The sequence below is a fragment of the Dama dama genome, chromosome 13, assembly GCF_033118175.1.
Source record: "Dama dama isolate Ldn47 chromosome 13, ASM3311817v1, whole genome shotgun sequence".
Taxonomy (NCBI): Eukaryota; Metazoa; Chordata; class Mammalia; order Artiodactyla; family Cervidae; genus Dama; species Dama dama.
This window is the reverse complement of record NC_083693.1, coordinates 41,476,016-41,497,000: the sequence shown is the minus strand read 5'-3', so window position 1 is coordinate 41,497,000 and position 20,985 is coordinate 41,476,016. Positions and strand designations below refer to the sequence as shown.

At 45.4% G+C, this 20,985-nt stretch overlaps 1 protein-coding gene across 2 annotated transcripts in view; it reads right to left on the bottom strand.

Annotated features, from left to right (window-relative positions):
- The window catches only part of SIN3A (SIN3 transcription regulator family member A), a 65,995-nt gene extending 45,964 nt beyond the window's left edge, over positions 1-20,031 (bottom strand). The window contains exon 1 of one of the 2 annotated variants that reach the window (XM_061158957.1): positions 20,007-20,031. The gene's annotated coding sequence lies outside the window, so the exon portion shown is untranslated. Of the gene's footprint in view, positions 1-15,700; positions 15,879-20,006 lie in introns of those variants that run through there. The other variant, XM_061158956.1, reaches the window with a different exon arrangement.
- Between the last annotated feature and the right edge of the window lie 954 nt (positions 20,032-20,985).

Sequence of the window (20,985 nt, the reverse complement as noted above, 5' to 3'; positions counted from 1 at the left end):
TTTCAGACATATTAAGAAGTTAGAAATATAGATTTACACATGCTATTTATACTTAAGAACTGCCAGTCAACTGACTATGAACACTCAATCTCAACCTATTTGGGAGTAAGTCTAATAAATGAACAGAGTGAAAAGTCTTAAAGACTTCTTGGCTGCTACTTCTATGTAAACCCATGATCTAGATCATAGCTTGATCTTGGGTTCTATTGGCATGGAACCTAGATGCTTAAACACACCTGAGATTAATCGCTGGAACCAAAAGCCAGTCGATACCTCATAAATGGAAAACCAAATTTAGATCAGAAGATCACGGCACAGACTAAGGAAAAAAGACTAGAGTACCTGTGAAGACCTGGATTCTAGTCTGAACTGACTTGAAGCTATGTAACTTTGGTCCTGTTTTCTTATTTGCAAAAGGATGTAATTAGACTACTCTGTGTGCATGCATGCTAGTCGTGTCCAACTCTTTGCCATCCCATGAACTGTAGCCCGCCTAGCTCCCTTCTGTCCATGGAATTCTCCAGGCAAGAATACTGGAGGGGGTTGTCATTTCCTTCTTCAGAGGCCCCTTCTGACTCAGAAATTGAACCTGAGTCACCTGCACTGGCAGGCAGCTTCTTTACCACCACCCCACATGGGAAGCTATTCCCAAATGCTGGTCTACGGACAAGTCTATAGCAAGATGAAAAAGAAGGGGGAGGAGGCTGCAGTGAGTTTTCCAAAGGTTAAGTATTAGAGAACTATGCTTTATTCTGAGATCATGTCCTATCTTTTAGCTATTAAAATATCATTTCCTTCATAAAGTGTGATTCTATAAAGTAGTTAACTGCATTTGCCTCTGGAGTTTGCCTTCCAGACCATCTCTATGACACTGAAGAGGCTGCCCGAGGCCTGTATTTTCTGTGAACCGCCCTTTACTTCTTGAACAATTACCACTCTTAATTCTATTCCCTAAATGATTCTCAAATCAAATGTTTCTCCCCTAGTCATACAGGCAACTCCTCATTTTGGAACCTTATCATCCTTCATTACCAACACCTTCCAGCCTCCCTCCCATCCAGTCTACACTGCTTTTAAAATGGTTGGCCTCAAATGCAAATCCAATCCAGTTGTAAATCCATCAATCCAGGATTTCCCTGGTGGTCCAGTAGTTAGGATAAGGCATGCTCACTGCTGAGGGGCCTGGGTTCAATCCCTGGTTGGGGAACTAAAATCCCACAGGTCACACAGTGCAGCCAAAAAAAAAAAAAATTCCAAATTCCTTAAGTTAGCCTTCGAAATTCTTTCTCACTGATTGTGGGGACAATTTAACTCACCAATTATATCCTTGCAATCCCACCCTATGATCCAGGTTATCAAAATGTTTTTCCACTCCCCTAAAGAAGCCTGAAGTCTGTAAGCTTCTTCAAGATAAGAGTCCTTTTCAACTTTGTCTGCATTTCTCACCTTCCAGACACTCATCACAGATGCTCAAATACTGCATATGCAGAAGGGAACGATAATAATTAACATAACAGCAGCATATATTGAGTGTCCAGCACTATTCTGCACAATTTACCAGGAATAATTTAATCCATTCAACAACCCTGTAAGCAAGGTGCTACTATTCTCTATTTTACAAATAAGGAAACTGAAACACAAAGATTAAGTAAACTGCCCAATGTTGCACAGCTATGAATCCACGAAACCTGCTTCCAGAGCCTGGATTCTTAACCACCTCACTATCCTACCTCACACAGAAGAGAAGACAAACAACAGGAAAAAAGAGTTCCTTTACTAATTTCACACACACACACGTTGAGCAACTTCTGCTTTCTTTAACTTCTCACACACTTACCTTATTCATCCTTTCTTCAGCCTTACCCAACAGCAGGAATGCTCTGGCAGCACTCATTCATTCATTTAGCAAATATTTAGATATGAAGGTGGTAGAAGATTTCAACCCTTGCCCTAGAAAAGTTTGAAAGCTAGTTGGAGGGACTTTCCTGATGGTCCAATGGTTAATTAAGACTCCATGCTCCCAATGTGGGTGGATGGTGGGGGTGGGTTCGATCCCTGGTCACGGAATCCCAGCTAGCTGGAAAGATCATATACAGCCTCACTAGTAATGTAAAAATGATTACCCAAAGGAACTAGCAAAAATTAAAAAGAGAATGATGACATTCAGTGTAGGTGAGAGTACAAGGAGACACTACTGGTGCTAATTGGGAAAGACTATTTGGTTGGCAACTTCCAAGCTTTTATTAAATTTTTAAATCAAACTGAAAATGTGCATACCCTTTAACTACCTAACAATTCCACTTCTAGGTCTCTATCCTATATATCTGCTAAGTATATTTACTGCAGCAAAGTATGAAAATTTTAAACATCTATCAATAGCTAAGTAAACTGAATCCATCCATATTTAGAAAACTATGTAGTAATTAGAAGGATTAGGGTTCATCTACAGGGAAAGGCAGAATAGTGAAAAAAATGAGCTACAGAATATATACAGTATGCTCTCAACACATACACAACGTACTCTTTTAATATTTCTGCATTTCATTGTGTGCAAATTCTAGAAACAAGTATTGAACTCTAGATAAGGAGATGCATGCTCAAGCACTTAGATAAAAGTATAGAGAATTCCCTGGAGGTCCAATGATTAGGACACTGCACTTTCACTGCCAAGGGCCCCCCCCAAAAGAGTGTACCAATGTCTGAAATGTACTTAGAATATCACCAAGAAATTAGTTTGGATTAACAGATGATGGAATGGAAAGGTGGATATATAATAAAATAAGTACTGTAAAAATGGAAACAGTAAAATCCAGGTAGTGTGTGTATGTGGGTGTCAACTATAAAATTATATCAAATCGTGGGAGGAAAAGCTAATAATACAAACTAGTTCACAAGTGATACAAACAAGCACTATCAACTGGGAAGGGAGTAGAAATGTGTACACTGAGAAAGATCCTATACGGAGAAGGTAGTTATATTTTGAAAATTAGGAATGAATTAGGGTATGGGAGTATACACGATGAATTAAAATATTATAGTACCTTGGACTTATAGGCAGTAAATAGCTGTATAAAATTTTTGTATTTATCTATCCTACAAAGAGTTCCCGAGTGCCAAGCCCTGTGCTCAGGGTGGGGGCCCCAGCACTGAAAGGGACATTCCCTGCTCCACAACAGCCAAGTCCTGCGATCTGATTGCCACCAGCTCCTCACAACACTCCTGTCGGCTGAGCACACTCAGAAACCTTCTATCTGGAAGGAAACTGATGCTCCAAGAAATTAAGTGACTTATTCAAGGTCACATGGCTGGTTAAAGGAACAAAAGGGTAGATATTCTTTCTCCTTGGAATACATGATATATCTGGAGTAGAAATACTGGACAGACCAGAGCATCCTCCTTAGAGAGAGGTACAGTATAATTCGAAACCATAAAGTATTTGAACGCCAGATGATGGAGCCGCAAGAGTTAGAAAACTACTTTCAAGCCCCGATTCAGTTGACATGATTTTCATCTCTGACTATGGTCTCCAACTGTTTCAGATTTGGAGGTTACCCTGTTATCAAAACTCTAATCTAAGAAGGCAGAAAAAGCAAAAAAAAAAAAAAAAAAAAGCACTCTGAGGGATAGAAACTAGTAAAGAAAGCATAATGTGAACAAACAATAGCACAGAACACCAAAAAGTCATCAGGTCATTTATTTTAATAAAAAGTGGGAATAGCTCCAAATCATCAGGCAAAGTAATCATAATTCCCAAATAAAGTAAGTAAAGCAGGATAATTCTGACATTGCAGGAGAGTCTTCTGGAGTAGGACAGAACAACTGAGGAGCGAATGGGACACATTTCAGACAGAAGGGCAGGGTAAAAACTAACCCAATCAGGACAAGAAAAATAAAAACTAATTTTCTAGTTTTACAAACTAAATGTCTTTAACCACAATAAAGTGTTGGCCTCTGAGAAATCCAGAAACTTCTCCATAATTACTAAAATCCAAATGGAAAAATCCAACTTTAAAGAATCTTTTAATTTAGATTAAATTTCACACATTGGCTTAAATGGAAACAATAGAATTTTTTCAGTCAAGATAAGCTCAAAGTAATAGTGTGCATGAAACATATCACCTTATTATGGAGGGTTTTAACACACAACTTTCTTTATGAAATGCATTTAACTTATGGCTGACCCTTTAGTGCCTCTTGCTTTTGTGTTGGTATTATCTTGAATTAGGCACACTTTAAAGATCTTTTATTTATATAGTAAAAGAAAAATCTGAAATTATTCTCTCTTACTACATCACGTGAAATCACATAAAAAGTGTCCTGGTCAGTTTTATTTCAATGAATACTCTTGAAAAAATGGAAAGCTTCTCTTCAAAAGTAAAAAAATTGTTGTCAAAGCACAAGTGACTATAATTACTTCAACCCTGTAAAACTCCTGTCACAGTCTACTTCAAAATCTGTCCAAAAATCCACTTCTGGATTTAAATCTGCTAGAAAGTGAAAAAAAAGAAAAATGTTTCCAGAATGAAAAAGTCAATCCATTTAGATTTCCCACATTACCTAGAATAATTGCTCAACAAAATTAACAACCCATTTTCCTCAAAATACCACAAGATATGATACCCAAGCCTCCCCTCAAAAGTAGTTTCATATTTTTCCGAAGAGGCAGTCCTCCAACCTGGGGAGATTTTGCCCCCCTCCAGGGTGCATCTGGCAATGTTAGAAGACATTTTCTGTTGTCACAATTCCAGAAGAGGGGTGCTACTGGCATCTCATGAATGGAGACCGGGGATGTTACCACACTCACTGCAGTGTACAGGACAGTCCCCCACAACAGAGAATGATTCAGTCCAAAATACTAATAGGGCCAAGGCTGAGAAACCTGGATTAATATAATGACAATCCCATTTGATATATACCTTTTGTGAGCTTTGATGAAGTTATGTCATACTACAGTGTGACAACAATTTTTAAAAAGGTGATTCAGGATAATCATCTTGTATGTGCAGATGGTAACGCTGCTTTCTTTACAACATGTGATTCACCTTTAACCCCAGTATGCCAGAAAAACTTATCATTAAACATTTGAGCTAGAAACATCTTTATTAGAAATTTTAGTGAGAATTTAAGCTGCAAATCCAAATTTTTATTCCACGATCTCCCTGACTTTGAAGATACATATAACCAAAATAAGCAATATCCTTTAAAATGCAACTGACTAGTCGTCAACTGTCATGCACAGACTTATCTCAAGTAAAGTTCTAGCTTATTACTTTGGGGTTTTTATTGGTTTTTGCCCTCACATCATCAAACACAACTCTGGGCATCTGTCCATTTACAAACTGTGTCAAGTAAGTTTTAGCAGAATACCACTGTACATCCTTTTAGCAAATTGTAATGGTTTACACTCTTGTTGAAAATGCTGCATTCCTAAGTTCTTCTAGTTGAATGAGTCCTGGATGAGGACATCATATTCCAGCCAGTATCCTACCCTCAGAAATATATTGTCCACTCATAAATTCTTCAGTTTGAGAAAATTCATCTAGGATATTATCTTCTAAAGCCTCAAAGTCATCAGCTTGTCTTATGCAATCAGTTCTACCATCACCATCACAGCCAAGAGTGTCGCTATCTGTTGCATTGTTATTGTTTATTCACTAAGTCATGTTCAATTCTTTTGCGACCCCATGGACTGTGGCCCACCAGGCTCCTCTGTCCATGGAATTTTCCAGGCAAGAATACTGGAGTTGCCATTTCCTTTTCCAGGGGATCTTCCCGACCCAGGGATTGAACCCACATCTCCTGCATTGGCAGGTGGATTCTTTACCACCAAGCCACCAGGGACGCCCATTACTTTCATCTAATAGTTCCTCTGACAACTGTGAAATGTCTTCCTCTGTTAGTTTTCCTCTTTGCCATTACTGGAGGAAAATAAAAGATTACAGGTTATGAAATATGTTGAATGAAAGCTTATAAAAAACTATAAAAATAGTAGCATAAAGAACTGTCATCTACTCTTCACTCATAACTCAATTGGTAACATCTTACATAATGTTTCAGATGGCATCCCCCAACTTCTTTTTTCTTTTTTTTTCCCCCAACTTCTTTTATACATTTTTGAAAGATGCTGTAATGCTTTGGGCAAAGCAGTAAGAAAACCGAAGAAATGATGACTTAAAAATTTACTACTGCATCACCCTTCTAGGGTTTCCTAGGTGGTATAGTGGTAAAGAATCCACCTGCAATGCAGGAGATGAAAGAAATACAGATTCTATCTCTGGATCAGGGAAGATCCCCTGGAGTAGGAAGTGGCAACCCACTCCAGTATTCTTGCCTGGGAAATCCCATGGACAGAGGAGCCTTGTGGGCTGAAGTACATGGGGTTGCAAAGAGTTGGATACAACTGAGTAGGCACGCATGCACACAACACATCCTTCTAGGCAATTCATCATTCTTCCACTTATTATTTCAGGGTTTTTTTTAGCATCAGTTCAGTTCACTTGCTCAGTTGTATCCAACTCTTTGCAACGCCATGAATCGCAGCATGCCAGGGCTCCCTGTCCATCACCAACTCCCGGAGCTTACTCAAACTCATGTCCATCAAGTCGGTGATGCCATCCAACCATCTCATCCTCTGTCATCCCCTTCTCCTCCTGCCCCCAATCCCTCCCAGCATCAGGGTCTTTTCCAATGAGTCAACTCTTCCCACCAGGGGGCCAAAGTATTGGAGATTCAGCTTCAGCATCAGTCCTTCCAATGAATATTCAGGACTGATTTCCTTTAAGATGGACTGGTTGGATCTCCTTGCAGTCCAAGGGACTCTCAAGAGTCTTCTCCAACACCATAGTTCAAAAGCATCAATTCTTCGGCGCTCAGCTTTCTTCACAGTCCAACTCTCACATCCATACATGACCACTGGAAAAACCACAGCCTTGACTAGACAGACCTTTGCTGGCAAAGTAATGTCTCTGCTTTTTAATACGCTATCTAGGTTGGGAATAATTGATCAGTAATAATAAAGTAATTCCTAAGATGATGAAAGACCAAAATGCTTCAAGACATAGGATGACTAAGATCATCAAGATCCTACAATGGAGGTCAGATGTATAAACGGTAAAAGCTAGAACCAGTTTATTCATTAAAAAGAAAATAAGTAAATTTCCATTCTTTTGAAGACCTCTAATAAAGAATAAAGTCATGAAATATAAATCTTCACAGGTAGTTAATACTGCTCAAAAAAGAAATTCAAAAACTAAAATTGGGTCTAACTAACACTGATGTTATAGACAAAAAATGGACAAGAAAGTACTTAGTTCAATTCAAAAGATACTAACAACTGTATCAATATTCACTTTCTGATTTGATCACTGTATTGTAGTTTTATGTAAGATGCATTTGGGAGATCTGGGTGGAGGTTATATGGCAATTCTTTGTATTACTTTCTCAAGTTTTTTAAGCATAAAATTATTTCAAAATGAAAAGTTTAAAAAATTAAATATTAAAGTAGAGGAATTTAAAAACAGGAAATCACTGTGTATCCCTCTTCTCAAGGACATTAACATTTACTTCGTGTGACAAGCTTTCTATAAATTAACTGGCAAGTGTAAAACTACAGATTAAGTATAACAGAAGTTATGTTAGCTGCAGCTTTAAAGAAAGTCTTATAGAGAACAGAACTCAAGGTGGTTCTGTGGATGACAGATGTGCCACTCACCTCATATTCCCTCTATTCTATTAGCTATATTTCTGCCCCACACAGACATGGGCACACAAACCTTTAAACATCTTTGTATCCTCCACTGTGCTTAGGATAGTGTTTTGCTGTGATGGAAACCAAATCATTCATTCACGCATGTATGCATCCTCTAATATTTAGTAAGCACATACTATGTGTCGCGCATTGTTCTGGGAGCCAGGAATATAGATGTAAACAAAATAAAACAAACTTTTCCTTCCTCAGGAAGTTTACATGTTTAAAAAAATATATTTATTTATTTACTTGCCTGCATCAGGTCTAACTTGAAGCAGCCGGGATTCTTAGTTGTGGCATGCAAACTATCCACTGCGGCACGCGTGATACAGTTACCTGACAAGGGATCAAACCTAGACCCCCTGCACTGGACCACCAGGGAAGTAAGTCCCAGAAGTTCACATTTTAGTGGGAGAAATAAACAAGATAATAAACAGTGTTCAAAATATTAGACAGTGACACATGCTAAGAAGAAAAAGCAGAGGAGAATTTTTGAAATTTTAGGTAATAATGACCAAAGAATATCTCACTAATAAGGTAACTTATGAAATGAAGTTAATGAAGTAAGGGGCTGGCCATGTGAAGATCAGTAGAAGCAGCATTACAGGCAGAGGGGACAGCAATGCACTCTGATGTACATATGTGCTTGGCGTTTTCCAAGAAAAGGGAAAAAGCCACGCACTTGAAGCAGAATGGAGGAAAGACAGACTAATAGGAAATGAAGTCAGAAAGGTGATGGAGTTGGGGGGTAATAGGTAGAGAGTACATGTTTGTTCTCATAGGTCATAATAAAAACTCAGACTGAAATGGGAAGGCATTGGAGGGTTTTAAGCAGGGAATCACTTGGGTTGCTATGTTAAGAACAGACTGAAGAGTGACAGTAACAAAACAGAGAGAACAGTTAAGGGGCTACTGAAATAATCCAAGCTAGAAAGAGAGATGTTAGTGACATTCACTGCTGTAGCTGGGGGTAGAGGGTAGAATTAAGTGGTCAAATTCTGGATAGTTTTTTTTAATATAGAGCCAACAGTACTTATTTGCTGTGAATAAGAAAGAAGTCAAAGATGCCTGTTAGCTATCCAAGAGGAAGTATGAAGTGGGCAACTGGATTTGTTCCTCTACAGTAGAGAGGAGAGGTTTCCAGTGATAGAAATTTGAGTTATCAGTATTGCTTAGATTTTGGAAAGGCATATGGTTCATAGTGTAGCTCTCCATAATCAAGCACATTCACATTTCAGCACCAAGTGGGACAGCTTAGATCAGGTTGTGCCTCTGAATTCCTTATTACCAAATTCCAAACTTACCAAAATTTGGAAGTTGTGCCTCTGAATTCCAAACTTACCGAAACAAACAAACAAACAAAAATACTTGTATTTCAGAGCTGAAAATAAGGGACTGTGTCTCTGTATATCCTTCAACAGCCTGCAAGTCAGCAAGCCTAGCCCTGGAGGATATCAACAGGACTGAGGAAACATTCGGCACCATGATGCCGGTAAATCCAACTAACATGCAGGCACTCACACAAAAGAGTGGGTGAGGAAAACAGAAGCAAAAGGGAGGAGCAAAAAGGAGATGGATCAGTTAGAAATTCCTACCAATAAAAGCCTAACTAATTTTGAAGCCAACTGCCAACTAAATAGAGGTATCCTCTAGTTGTTTAGTCGCTAAGCTGTGGCTTACTCTTTGCAATCCAATGGATCACAGCACGCTAGGCTTTCCTGTCTTCCACTATCTCCCAGAGTCTACTCAAACTCATGTCCATTAAGTCAGTGATGCCATCCAACCATCTCATCCTCTGTCACCCCCTTCTTCTCTTGCCCTCTATCTTTCCCAGCATCAGGTTTTTTTCCAATGACTCGGCACTTTGCATCAGGTGGCCAAAGCATTGAAGCTTCAGCTTCAGTTCTTTCAATGAATATTCAGGGTTGATTTCCTTTAGGATTGACTGGTTTGATCTCTTTGCAAACCAAGGGATTCTCAGTCTTCTCTAGCACCACAATTCGAAAGGATCAATCCTTTGGTGCTCAGCCTTCTTTATGGTCCAGCTCTCACATCTGTACATGACTACTGGAAAAATCACAGCTTTGACTAGATGGACCTTTGTCAGCAAAGTGACATCACTGCTTTTTAATACACTGTCTAGGTTTGTCAGAGCTTTTCTTCCAAGGAGCAAGTGTCTTTTAATTTCATGGCTGCAGTCACCATCCATAGTGATTTTGGAGCCCAAGAAAATAAATCTGCCACTATTTCCATTTTCCTCCCCATCTATTTGCCATGAAGTGATGGGACTGGATGCCACAATCTTAATTTTTTGAATGTTGAGTTTTAAGCCAGCTTTTTCACTCTCCTCTTTCACCCTCATCAAGAGGCTCTTTAGTTTCTCTTTGCTTTCTGCCATAAGGGTGGTGTCTTCTGCATACCTGAGGTTATTGATATTTCCCCCGGCAATCTTGATTCCAGACTGTGTTCCAGTCTGGTATCTTGCATGATGTACTCTGCATACAAGTTAAATAAGCAGGGTGATAATACACAACCTTGATGTGCTCCTTTGAGAATTTTGAACTGGTTCATTGTTCCATGTCTGGTTCTAACCGTTGCTTCCTGACCTGAATACAAGTTTCTCACGAGGAAGGTAAGATGGTCTGGTATTCCCATCTCTTTAAGAATTTTCCACAAAAAAAAGAACTTTTCACAGTTTATTGTGATCCAGTCAAAGGCTTTAGCATAGTCAATGACGCAGTAGATGTTTGTTTGGAATTCCCTAGCTTTCTCTATGATCCAACAGATGTTGGCAATTTGATCTCCAGTTCCCCTGTCTTTTCTAAACCCAGCCTGTACACCTGGAACCTCCTGGTTCAAGTACAGTTGAAGTCTAACTTGAAGTATTTTGAGCATTACCTTGCTAGCATGTGAAATGTGCTCAACTGTGCAGTAGTTTGAACATTCTTTGGGACTGGAATGAAAACTGACCTTTTCCAGTCCTGTGGCCACTGCTGAGTTTTCCAAATTTATTGACATATTGAGTGCAGCACTTTCAGTTCAGTTCAGTCACTCAGTTGTATCCAAATCTTTGCGACCCCACGGACTGCAGTATGCCAGGCTTCCCTATCCATCACCAACTCCCAAAGCTTACTCAAACTCATGTCCATTGAGTCAGTGATGTCATGCAACCATCTCACTTTAACAGCATCATTTTTATGATTTGAAATAGCTCAGCTGGAACTCCATCACCTCCACTAGCTTTGTTCATAGTAGTGCTTCCTAAGGCCCACTTGACTTCATACTCCAGGATGTCCTCTAGTTATCAAACTATAAAATGTCATTAGAGTTCAGTTTGTAAACTACTGATCTATGACCTATTGTATGCCAGGACTGTCCTAGACACTGAAGCTATGGAGAAAATACAGTCCCAATCTAGACGAACTGTGAGCTGCTGTTGCAGCTCTCCCTGAGGAAAATCAGTATCAGATTGCTGTCCTGCAAATACACAAGGACAAAAATCTGCATGTGGTTATATCTGACAACAAATCCCACTGGGCAAATCTTTTGGGACTTTGGGGGAGAAGGGCTTGCCTTTTGAAGAAACAGACCCCAAGAGAAAATTACATAACTGAAGAGAAGTTAAAGGTTTTTAACGTGTTGTTAAAAGACAACTGGACAGATAATTGTATAAAGACAATTAAAATTCAAATTTAAAAAGATGTCTGTCAGAAAAGCAAAACTCCTTGAAATATTCAGAACTCAGACCACCCAAGTATGTTGCTGGATGCATCTCATTATTGACCTTAATCTCAACAAAAAACAAAAACCAGGAATTAATTACTTAAACTGTACAAGAAAAATATTAAAATCCTAAGATATTACTTTGACCACTCACTTACTAAAGTAACAGAAACAGGAAGGTAGGTGGAGGGAAAGAAGTTTTAGGAAGTAACATTTGACCATATTAATAAAATATCTTGATCTTAACAGAGTAACAAAAAGTTACCCCAAGTTCATAATTTCTTCCCTGTGCTTCTTAACTACCTTCTTAAGCAGGGGAAGCAATCACATCTGCCAACTGAGGAGAAAAGGATTCACAAACTCTGGAAGACAGACAATCCATGTGCCATTTTCAATACAACGCCACCCTTTCTAATACTCCAAAGCATTCTCTGGGTTATTCTGAGAGATGTCTAACAACTCCCTTAAACCAGCTCTGATTTCAGACTCCTCCCTCCTATTTCTTATTCAGTGTCCCTTCTTCCTCTTCCCACCAAAAGCTGGGCTCTCCCCTGAATTCCTTACAGCTCTCTGTACTTGACTCTTACACATTCAACCTATACTGGCGTGTAGTAAAAATCACATTGCATGTATATCTACCTTTCAAGAATGTAAACTTTTCAGGTACAAAGACTCTTCCTGTGTCATTCCAGAGCTATTTAAGAAGATGCTCAATAACCTTAAAAAAATTGTGAATCATTGTGTTGTACACCTGAAATTTATATAATACTGTACATCAACTACACCTCAACTTAAAAAAGGTGGTCAACAATGCATGTTGACTCATTTAACCTTCAGAATCTGAAGCTCAATCTTCCCCCTCAAATGTGACTTCAAAAGCACATTGGTGCTTCTTCCAAAAATTAAACATAAAATTATCATATGTCTTAGCAATTCCACTTCCGCGTATATACCTAGAAGAATACGAAGAAGGTACTTGAAGAGATATTTATCCATCATGTTCACAGTAGCATAGACAAGAAGTGGAATAGATACCATTCCAGTTAGACAAGAAGTGGAAACAACCAAACATCTATCATATGGATAGATGAAATGTGGATGGAGGTGATGACTGCACAACAATGTGTATGCACTTAATGTCACTGAATCACACATTTAAAAATAGATAAAATTGTTAGTTTTATATGTTTTACTACAACTAGGAAAAAAAAAAAAAAACACCTCCACACTACTCCTTCTTCATTTACTATCCTTAGACCAGAGGCAGCTGGAGTGTGGCATTAAGAGCCTGGATTCTATAACCAGAATGCCTGGGTTCAGATTCTGGATTAGCCATTTACCATATGTCTAACTTCTCTCTCCCACTGTTTCCTCATCTTTAAAATGGATTTCATAGCACCTACTACACAGAGCTGTAGTGAGCATTAAACATTAATAAATGTATAATACTTAAGTCAGTGCCTGGGGCATAGTAAAGGGCTCAGTAAATGTTAAGTTCTTATTATTACTCAAGAAGAGAGACAAAGTGTAGTTTGAACAAGCATTTAACATCATCTTTATAAGACTCTACAGAAAATAAAGCTTAACAAATTCTTGATTGATAGAGTTATCCAGAAGAGTAAGAAAGCCTTTGAAAGCACTGCACTAGATTACTGAATGCCATGGATACAATCTTTTAATTCCAACTAAAATTCACAGCCATTAACATCTGCCTGGCAAAGCTCTTCAGCATTTTGTCTGTTTGCACGGAAGATGTAAACAGGACTATGTTTTGCCAGGAATCTTATGAAATTACTACATATCCCCTTCCAAAAAAAAAAAAAAGTTTTTTTTTTTTTTACTCTTTAGGTGAAACCTTAATTACAAAATGCAAATCTATCTAGGGTCTTGACAAAACTATAGTATATGATACTGATATTTGATATTAACTTTCTTAATACAGCATTATTTAAGCTCTTACTTAAATTCTTAAAGTCTACGCGGGACTTCTGACCCTGGCTCACCAAAAGACCACACAGTCTTCAAGGGCATGAATTAGGTCTTCTATGTTTCCCAGCACACAGCACTACAAATAGTGGGAATTATGTGCTAACTTTCCTCAATGGAAATTCTCCACTATTTTCACCAACTTTATCAGTTTATAGAAACAGGGAAAAATACCCAGGTTTCCTGTCTCCACACCAGTTCTACTACAGTCACCACTAACCAAATTAAAGTTATTGTTGCCACTGCTACTTCTTTAGCTAAGAAGGTGGGACAATCTCTTCACATGAGTAACACCAAGCTCTCAGTCCCAAATGAGCAAAGCACAAATCCAGAAGTGAACTTCAGTTTAGCTAATTAGCCAGAGGGCTTGATAAGATATTAAGGAATAAATAAACATATTTGTCCCATGTTTATTTTCTCATGAAAAGTATCGAAAACACAAGTAATTTCTCTTAAGAAAAGAGAATGTCTCAGGCGCTCAGGGCCGGTGCACTGGGATGACCCTGAGAGATGGGATGGGGAGGGATGTGGAAGGGGGGTTCAGGATGGGGGACACATGTATACCCACGGCTGGTTCATATCAATGTATGGCAAAACCCACTACAATACTGTACAGTAATTAGCCTCCAATTAAAATAAATTTTTAAAAAAAGAATGTCTCAACTCTGAGCAAAACCCTCAGTTAAAGTGGTTCATTAACCTTGAAATGTCCCAAGGCAATTTCCAAATACAGACTGCAGGGCAACAAGTCACATACACAAGGCTCAATACACTAGCCTCAAATTCACCCTTCTCTAATAAAATAGGGCAAGAACATTATGCTTTATAAATATAAATAGAAAGTGGTCTAGATATTCTAACAGAATTACATAAAACCAGACTTTTCAAGAACACCTAAAGTTACCTAAACTGCAACTTACTTATTTGTGAAATTAGGTAGCAGACCACCTGTACAATTAGGGCATTCAAAAAATGCAGGAGCTGGAGAAACTGGAATATTTTATTCAAAGTCTCAGGTTTTTATTATCACCATTTTTTATAAAAATCATTTAGTAAAATGGAAATCCAACACTTCCTTTTCTAAATCTCAGTCTTGTGAAGAGACGCTTTCTCAGCCTTTCCTTGGCTAACTGTATTTGAAGTTCTAAGGCAAAGAAACAGGCCAAGTCTAACTACCTACCCACCATCCCATTGGCTTAGAGGAAGCCCCGCCCCATACAGCCTCGGTAACCCAACATCAAGGGAACTCCGGGAAAGGTTGTCCCCGGCCACATTTCTAGTCTCTGATGACTCTCCGCCCCTCCCCCCAACCAGCACCGCTGCGGAAGCACGGTCTCAGCACGAGCAGCCCTCGACCGCAGACTGCAACGAAAGGACCTTGAGCACCTCGGCCCAAGAATTGCAACCAAGAGGGCCGTGAAGTGGACCACGCTCCCGCTCTCCAGGCTGCACAGTGCCATCCATGCTGCACCGAGTAAAGCAGGGACAACAAACAGCTCTGGCACCTGACTCCCGGGCCCCAGGCAAAAGGCTTGGCCGAGCCACAAGAGAAAGTCCTGACACCTCCACAGTTCGCAGTCTGGGGGCTCCTCCCACCCTATGGAGACGTAGGGCGGGGCAGATCTAGGCGCCGCGACTCTCAGCCAGACAGGACAGCGGGCTTTCCCGAGCCCCGCCTCGCTTGCCAAGGAGGCGGAAACCCGGGAAAGGGGGAGGACGGTCAGGGGGAGTGGCACTGCCGCTCCGTACGGCCCCTCCGGCCAACCGGATCCCAGGAAGGCGGAGGAAGGCAGATTTCACGCCCCCTCCCTGCCGCGCCCCGAAGCCACAGGCGGGAGACCCCCAGCCCGTCCCCCAACCCCAGCAGGCCAGTGCTAGGCCGCCCAGCCGAGGCCCCGCCCAACCAGGGAGGACTGGAGGGGTGGTCGGCGGCAAAGAACACTCAGCATAGGGCCCAGCCCCGCCCCTTTCTCCACAATCGCACGCGCGCGCCGGCCCCGCCCCTGAGCGGCGGCGCGAGAGCCCGCCCCCTCCGCGCGCACCGGGACTACGCTCTCCTCCCCCTCCCGCACCGAGAGCTACCCCGCTCCGCCCCCCACCCCCCTCACACATCCACACGCCTCCCGCCCTCCTGCTCTACGGGAAGCCGAGGAGGTCAGCCCCCCCCCCCCAAATACACACCCTCGCTCCGGCGTTACCCGCCACCAGTCTCCCCGCCCCGACCCCAGCCCAGCGTGCTCTCACCGCAAAGCTGCTTCGGCCGCTCCTCACTGCGTGTCCCTCTCGGCGTGAGCCTCTGGGGCAGGGAGGCCCCAAGAACCGCGCGGGGCACAGGCCCGCCAAAGCGGACTGGCAGCCGCCCCTCCGCTAACGGAGCGGTCACAGGCCCCAGTGCCCAGACTGGGAAGGAGGGAGGGAGGGAGGGAGGGAAACTCCGAGGGGGGAAGGGGAGGGGGGGAAGATGGAGAAACCGTCTCCGCCGCCTCTACCGCCGCGGCCGCTTCTCTGTTACCCGGGAAATCCCGCCCACTCGCCCGGCCCGCCCCGCAGAGGGAAGACTCAACTTCGCTCCGCACAGGCCGTATTATCTGCCCGTCAAAGATACAGCCAATCGCTGTGCTCTGCCTGCTGATGCCCGCCCCTTCCCTCCGGCTGGGAGGGGAGAGGGGGGGGAGCCGCTCACCTTCTCCACGCCCCTATTGGCGGGGAGCTTCCCTAACTCAACCCCGCCTATTGGAGACGAATTGCTGAATCCCACCCCCAAGCCACAATACTATTGGAGGAAGCAGGGAAGCTCTTCGCATCTCATTGGAGAACTCTACATGTCCCGCCCCGTGCCGTCTCAGCTACAGGCCCAAAAACTCCGCTCCCGCCCTCGCCGGTCACCGGATTGGAAGGCTACCCCTAGCTCTCCGGCTGCCCCAGGAAGGTAAGTAACCGATGTGGGGTAAAATGTCCGTGAGCAGGCTCCTCCTACGCACTGCCGGGCCAGGCCCCGCCTCCAACCATCAGACTGGCTATCTCGGCGCCGGTAGGAGCCACTATTGGTCAGAATGCCCGTCTAGGAAGCAGCTGACTCCGCCCTGCGCGAGGAGGCTGAACCTTAGCAGTCCTTTTGTGGAATGTTTACACTAGAGACTGAAGCGCAGAGAGTTCCAGGGCCTGTAACAGGAGGTGATGCGGAGCGCAGCAGCGGGAATCCGATGCCTTGGGATCTGAAAGGGAGAGGCAGCAGCATTGCCACCGTGGAGGACCCCCCTTACAAAGAGAAAGAGAATCTCATCCTTCCCATTCAGTTCTCTACAATTTACATTTCTGCAGACTGCCTCCTTGTAGACACAAATATGCGGAGCAGCCGACAGCTCCTTTCAGTAAGTAGAATACAGAACTAAGGGCTGGAGATCAAAGTCGAGGAATAGCTCCAGCGGTTGTTCAGCCCGCAGCTAGGGGTGGCTGCATACTTTTAACACCGACACTCCCTAAACCTGAATATGCAGTCCTAAGAGGGCGGAGATAACCAAAATGAGGGCAGGGCCCTAACAGCCAACGCCCTGGCAAGCCTCTGAAAGGCGGAGCGTGAAGAGTACGGCAATTGCGATCTCCAGGGTAGATCTGGACTCGACGAACTGAGAAAGGAGACCAAACAGGCCATGGCATAAATGAATCTTTCACCACACTTCAGAGAAATGATAAAAGTTCCAGAGTTGGAAACGGAATAAGAACAGCTGTTCCCTCCTCCTTGGTCAGCGAGTGTTAATGACAGTTCCTAGGCCCTCTCTGTGTAGGTAATATGGCCTTGAACACAGACGAGGTGCTAGCGATATCTAGGTGGCTTTTATTTATTCACTAAATAGGGTGAACTGACGCTGGCCTTGCTTTGGGGGGCGCTCACGGAGCGCCAGGAGAGGAGGGGGCGGGACTAGAGTTTTCCCGCTCTCTTCCGCATAAAGGATACTCCCCTAAGAGAGCCGAGTCCGTATCCAAGAGGCAGGCCCCAGGTAGCTCACTCCCAGGTCCTGGTCCGTCCTCCGTAATCCGCCGGAGACCACAAGAAATGAGCGCTGGCAACAGGTGGGCCAGACTCCAAACCGGAAGGACAAGGCAGCGAACTGTGAACTTCATCAATAGCCGACAGATGGGAACAATCTCCCCGGGAGCCAAACCCTGCCCCAGGACAGAGCTCAAAAAATAAGTCACACGGACGAAACAAACGAGACCCCCAGGCCAAACCTCTAGGAGGTTACGAAGAAGCGGCAAATATGCAGAACTGGGCCTTCCTCCGCTCCTTGCACTGGGTGCTACACGGCGTTCCCACCTGGACATCAAGAACCATTTGGAACTCTAGCAGAATTGGGCCGCCCTCGACTTCTCTGTCAGCAGGGGATGAGCTGCCCTGGATATTGCCTAAGGCATCCACGGCAATCCTAGGTTGCTCAGAGGTTTTGATAAAGCTTAGTAAGGACAGCGGCTGCCTTGTGCGGGAAAGAAAACACACTGGCAGCGTCCGCAGCGTTCTGAAGCTTAGGTTTACGGCAGTCTCCGGGTAGTTGAGTCGCGAGAAAAGCTAGGATGCAGGGTCAAAACTTTTGTACTTGGCGAGGAAGGACAGACCACACCCCCTCCTCCCAACCCTTGCAGAACCGCGAGAGCAAAGACCCCCAAAGCCACCCTACACCGTCAACCCCTAACTTCAAAACGAAGGCTACCAGATCTCGAGCCTTGGAGGAAACGTCGTGTGCCTTCTCGGCTCTCCCCGCCCCCCTTGCCAAGGGCTCCAAGCCCAGGACTTCCGGGCGGGAGGACTGTTCGAAGGAGCAAGGCGCGCCTTACACATGTGCTGAGCGCGCACACACACGCTAGGGGAGGGGGCGGGGAACAGGGGTGGACTTCCCCCTCCAAGCTCGCTCCCCCGTAGGGGGCGGGACTATCCACTCCACCAATCAGAAGTAGGGGCGGACCCTTGCGCCTCACGTAAGCCGCCGGAATCCTCCCTCCGCCCTTTACGGAAAAAAATCCTAGCAACTTAAACTCCAGCCCGGCCTCCGATAGGCGGAGCTGGGAAGAATGTCATCCAATCAACAACCGAGCAGGAAAAAAGGGAGCCTCGCCCAGCCAGTGGAAAACAAGAGAAGGCGGGCCCTCTGAAGAAGCCCGAGACGGGTGGAGGAGAGAAGGGAAGGCCCCGCCCCTCAGCTCGCCTCCAGGCCGGTTGCACAAGCCGTCGCCGGAGTATAGTAAACAGGCTAGGCCAAGGAGTGGAAGCAGGGGTATTCTGGCGCTCCAAGGGCCGGGCCCCTGCGCCTCCTCTCCTGGCGTCGCCCCGCCCAACCTCCGCGGTTCGCGCCGGCGCCCCGCCCCCCAACCCGCGGCCGCCATCCCGGCTGACAGGCGCGCCCCCCGCGCCCCTCCCGCCCGCTGATGCATTTCCTTTTCCCGATCCGAGCGTGGAGACTGTTTGCCCAGTTTCCGACCTTCACTGCCCCTTTCAGGCTACCCCATCGTGGGCGCGCTCACTCGCCGGTGCCCCCGCCCCCGCCCCTTCCGCGGGCGAGCAGCACGGCAGGGGGAGGGGAAAGGAGCCGCCGTCGCCGCCTTGGGGTGGGCGGGGAAGGAGGCAGCTCCATGTTTGCAAAGGGATCAGCTGGGGCTGCGGGTCGAAGCCGCCGAGTTCCTGGAGGTTTTCCACACCCCCGGGCCGGGTTCCGGCGCCGAACGCTGGCTCTCCTGCCACGGCCCGGGAGTTCGGAGAGCCCAGACCGGCGCATGGGTATACTGCCGAGGCGCTGGGGCTCTTTCCGGTGGCCTCCCCCGCCCGCGACCGCCCCTCCCGCAAGTCCGGCGTTGCCCCCGCCCCCAGAGTCCATAACAACCGCGGGCCCAAGGAGCCCGCGCCTCTTCTGAGCGCGCCCACCGCCCCCTCCGACAAGTTTGCGGACAGAAACAAAACCCTTGGGCGGCTGCCGCCCTCGCCCAGCGTGGTTAGCGGGGAAAGCTGCGGGCCTGGGCTCGCTCGCTAACTCCAGCTCTCGACCAACTCCGGGCGGTTTGGTGGGCCCGGCCGGCTAAGCTCAGGCCGCCGCCCCCTGCCGAGCCCGCGCGCCGCAGCTCGGGCCCGGTTCCAGTCGGTGTACGAAATCTCCCCATTTTTCTTCTTTACAGTAATTTTTTAAGGCATTCCAGGAGCGTGAGGGATCTCCTCCTGCCGGCCCCTTACCCAGCCCACCACCGAAACCTACCGAAACCGACCGCTCGGTGAAATAAACTAGGCAGCACGGCCGGTACACTGGCGACCCCGGGTCGGGCCGACCCCCTCCCCGCGGATCCGGCCCGGCTTGGAAACACACACTGGTGAGCGGGCGGCGCCAAGAGCTCTCCTTCCTGGCCTGCCCCTCGCCTCCCTCGGCCGCCGGACTTCAAGCCTCCCCTAGCTCCGTCCCAGGGCCCGCGGCGCCTGCACCATGGCTGACTGGTCAAAGGGACCGGCCGGCAAACTAGCCCCCCAAACGCCCGAGATTGGGGAGACCAAATTAAAAGCAGCTGTTTAACATACCTTCCGAGCCAGGCGAGGAGTCCTGAATGGGGGGGAACGCCCCCTACGGGCCATTGGCTCCCCGGTGCTCGCGTCAGTCATCTTGGGCCCGCCTCCTCCCCTTGCTCCACCTCTTCCCCTTCATTGAACGCCCCCTCCCTCCAAAAAATAGAAATAAATTAATTAAACTAGCTGTGAGTGGGAGGCGCAACCATGGCAGAGGGCCCCATCTCTACCGCACCGCCGCTTGGAGTTACTTGAGGCCCTTGGACTGGAAGGAAACCTCCTGGGACTCGAAGATCCGCTGGGTGAACCTGGAGGAGGAGCTATTGGGGCTACCCGGCCCCCACATCCTTCTTACACACACCCCATTTGGAACTGGGCAGAGGGGGCGGGTAAGGATACCCTAGCGACTGACTGGAATGTCCCGACTCCCCTGGCTGTGTAACCTAACCGTGTCCGGCGCCTGCCTAAAAAATGAGCGGTGTAAGCGGGAAGTCCTGCCTTCGGGGTAACAGGCACTTGCCTGAGCACCTTCAGGGGTGAGGCAGACACATTCATACCGCACCTGCTGCTTTTTGCCATTACAGAAACTGAATGAGATGCTCACTCTGTACCCTCTTAGGGCTTCAGACCTAGCTGAAGAGAGGATACAGAAAGAGCTAAGGCAATTTGGAAATGTATATAGAGACACCTCCAGAGGCTCAGAGCAGGGAGATTCTTATAGCTGAGGAAAACTGGGTGAAGACTTCATGGAGGAGGTGTCACTCAGGCAGAAACGGAGGGGCAACTAACTCATTTTCAGCAAAGCACACAAAATGATAAATGCAAAGCAGTATTAAAAGCTTCTTCAAGTGTGGCTATAGTAATGAAAACCAGAGTTGCAAAGATGGAGTCAAAGAAGACTTTTCCACCTTGTTAAAATTCTTAAAGACTTGTATAGCAGAATGTACAAGCAGCATGCTGGGTCACAGGACCACAGGCCCAGAATTACCATTTA